A 3,122-nucleotide genomic window follows, 5' to 3' on the forward strand; every position below is an offset into this window, starting at 1 on the left:
CAGGAGCGTGGGGAGGGGAGGGGGGAGGCGGTTAGGGGGGTTACAGCCATAGAGCGCGCAGAAGGGGGAGAGGAGTGGGAGGGAGGTTTCGGGCCCTTTGACAGCACCGTGGTCGCCAGCAATGAGGCGCCAAAATTGAAAAAAAAAAAAAAATGGGCCCAGAATTTTTGGATGAATGGAAAAACAAAGCTGCTATAAAACGTCTTTTTCAAAGTGCTACTGCGACTGAAAAGGGACAAAACTCGCTGAAAATAACACCTTTTGGGGTCAGTAGGGCCTTTGTAAATGCACTGTATCACTATGCCGCTAAAAGGCATTGGATACCACACTTGTTTTTTCAATGTGAACATTTTTAGAAAAGAAGTAAATGTGAAGGGTAACCTTGATCTATTGGAGCCAGCGGCGATGTACGCTGACCGTGCAGTGAATAGGTCAGGCCGGTGAAGAGAGAGAGAGAGAAATAGAGGTAGAGAGAGAGGGGGGGGGGAGAGCCTTTTTTGTGAGGATGGTGGGGTGTGGCTGGGGCAGTGTGTGGTATGATGGAACACACTCTTTCGTTTCACTTTGCCGAATGATGGGGGTGAATATAAAAAGGCGTGTGTGGTGGTGTTGCCTAGCCTTAGCCTTCTCTCCTAAATTGGTTCTCATCTCATTTTCTTCTCTTTTTTGGCAGCTGCTTCTCTGCCTCTGGGCGCATGCACTGACTAAAATTATTGTCCGATGTCTGAGATAAAACAAGACGACTCTCTACAATAACAAGACTTGTATAAAATGAGCTATGGGATCTGCGTCGAAAAACTAAACACAACACACTAATTTCCCTACACCACAATTTTAGCCGAGGGGGTTTTTCACTCCAAGAAAACGTGAACAGACTACTCTGTATTACACTGTATGCGTTGCGTACTTAATACCCAGGTTAGTGTACAGGGTATTACGCAAGGTAACCACCCTCAATTTTAGCCGAGGACCAGGGTGTGCTAACTTAATCGGAATTATTTTCACCTTTTCGGCAATATCCTTCGGGACGAGATAGGAGCACACACGAGTATGGAAAGAGTCATTAGAATAATAAAAGTAGGCACACTGAATATTTTCTAGCCCTATCACCAAAACTGGCGGATTCTAAAATAATTTCTAAAACGATTTGCGTTAAAAATATTCTGTACAATTATTGGTTTAGGGCTCGGTTTAGGGCAGAGTGAGTTACGGTAGGGTACAGAAAATACAGTAAACTTTGACCTTCTAATAATTTCTTGTTTATTATACTGTCATCAGTCCTCCCGTTGGAAGGATGATGCCAAATAAGTATATAATATAGAACACCCTGCCTAGGACTTTCAATGCAAGTTTATGCATATTATCCCCCCCTCCCCTCTCTTAGTGTGTCTCTGCTGGGAGGAAGAGAGAGTGCTTCGCCTCTCACCCGCGAAACTAATGCAATAGTAAGCAGATGGCACTCGGCGCGCGTCTGCCCTCCCACTACGCTCTCTATACTCCAGTGGCGGCAGCAGCAGCAGGAGCAGCAGCGGGGGTGGCAGCAGCAGCAGCAGCAGCTCCTTTTTCCAGCTGCAGTGCCCCCGCGGGCCGCGCCCCCCGCCCCAGTGCACCTCCCGCCCAAATAGAGTTAATACCGCCACGAGCAGCAGATGCCACCACGGCGTTACGACCTGCCCCGCCCGTGCCCTGCCCTATCTCCTTCCTTCTCTCTCTTGCTCCGCGCCCGCCTCGAGATCCGTCTCACTCCCGACGACTTCACTTACGGCGGAGAGGGTTGTCCCCGCCGTTCCTCGTATTGCTTTATATAAGAAAAGACAACAACAACACCAACAAAACAACTTTTCCTCGCGTACCACAATGAGTAATCGCGTCGCATGGCCGTGACGCAGCGCAGGAGGGAGGGAGAGAGGTCGATGTCCAAATAATAGGATACGGAGGGCAATTACCCTGCTGAAAATTTACATCGTGAAGCCCACTGACAGGCGAAATGAAACACAAAAAGGCAAGGACCTTTGACGCGCGTGCGTGACCGAGCTGAACGGCACCCGGACCGGCCAAAAGCAGTGGAGACCGGCGTCAAATCAATTATAGCTTTTCCATCGGCGCTGCGCCACTGGCTGTCGGATTGGCGGTGGTCGGGGACCATCGGCGACCATCGGGGACCATCCTGGGATCACCACCATCGAGAGGACCAACCGGGGACCACGACCAGCGTGAATCATCGAGGGACGAACATCGGGCGGGACTCGTAACACCGTTTTCATTATCTGGGACACTTTGCCATCAGGCTTACCACCCCGCCCGGCCCCTTCCCCAATCCCCTTCCCCCTCTGAGGCGTTATGAGAAGGGCGGGGGCGGGGCGTGGCGGCGTGGCGCGTGGCCGTCCGCCTTCTGTCCGATTCTTGCCGAGTTGTTTCTCGTGCGGTTCGGTCGGGCACATAGCGATGGCCTTCCAGTGATAATAACAATAACACGAAAAAGAAGAATAATTTCACGCGGGCTCAACAGCAACGCCCCCCCTCGAGCGGTTCAGAGGAAAGTGTTTTGCCCCTCCTCCTCCTCCTCCTCCTCCTCCTCCTCCCCCGTACCCCACGCCCGCGCGACGTCGCGAGGCTGTGACCTCGAACCCTCCCCGTCTACCACGTCGTCAAGGTGGTTGAGTTTGTCGAGCGCGTGGACTGCGAGCGCGTCCTCCCAGCCCAGGTCCGAAGCAGCACTTCCCTGGAAAGGCGGCCCTGGCGTCTTTGTCGTCTCTTCGGTGCAGTAAAGTCGATTTTTTATCCCCCGCCCATTTAAAAAGCAATGATACGTATCTTCAATTTTCTGATGTTTGAACGTGTTTGGTCGTTAAAACGACACTGCTCCAACATTAATGTGGCTGGACCTCTTTAGAGATCTCGCTTGCACAATGAGAATCCCTTCGCCATTCTACCGTCGCGAAAGACCTCCGTCCGTAAATGACGTATGATCTCCCCCGGCTGCCTGCGCCGCCGCCGCAGCCGGGAGCCAGCGGGCGAGAGAGAGAACGAGAGAGAGGGAGAGAGAGGCCTTTTATTGCTCATTTCCTAATTTCATTTTCCGCGCGGGGCGTAGGAAAGAAGGCGGCGGGGGAGGAGAGGGA

Source organism: Frankliniella occidentalis, unplaced genomic scaffold, assembly GCF_000697945.3.
Source record: "Frankliniella occidentalis isolate FOCC.00 unplaced genomic scaffold, Focc_3.1 Scaffold54, whole genome shotgun sequence".
NCBI classification, from domain to species: Eukaryota; Metazoa; Arthropoda; class Insecta; order Thysanoptera; family Thripidae; genus Frankliniella; species Frankliniella occidentalis.